The sequence below is a fragment of the Sinocyclocheilus grahami genome, unplaced genomic scaffold, assembly GCF_001515645.1.
Source record: "Sinocyclocheilus grahami isolate Dianchi unplaced genomic scaffold, SAMN03320097.WGS_v1.1 scaffold393.1, whole genome shotgun sequence".
Taxonomy (NCBI): domain Eukaryota; kingdom Metazoa; phylum Chordata; class Actinopteri; order Cypriniformes; family Cyprinidae; genus Sinocyclocheilus; species Sinocyclocheilus grahami.
This window is the reverse complement of record NW_015505572.1, coordinates 56,114-56,416: the sequence shown is the minus strand read 5'-3', so window position 1 is coordinate 56,416 and position 303 is coordinate 56,114.

Below are 303 nucleotides of genomic sequence, written 5' to 3'. Positions count from 1 at the left end.
TGAAAGATGCGTTTCTGTGTCAACATCCTGAACGGGAGCTTGTGACCGGGCCCGGTTCAGCATGCACAGGTCCAGTTTTGGTCGTAACCCACTGCCTTTCTTGGGTACGATGAAGTATGGGCTGTAAAAACCTGACCTCATCTCGGCTGGAGGGACCGGCTGTATCACGTCCTTCGCCAGCGGGACCGCGATCTCTGCACGCAAGACAGGAGCATCCCTGTCCAGCACAGAGGAGAACCAAATGCCCCTGAACTTAGGAGGGCGCCGGGCAAATTGAATCGCATAGCCGAGCCTGACGGTTCA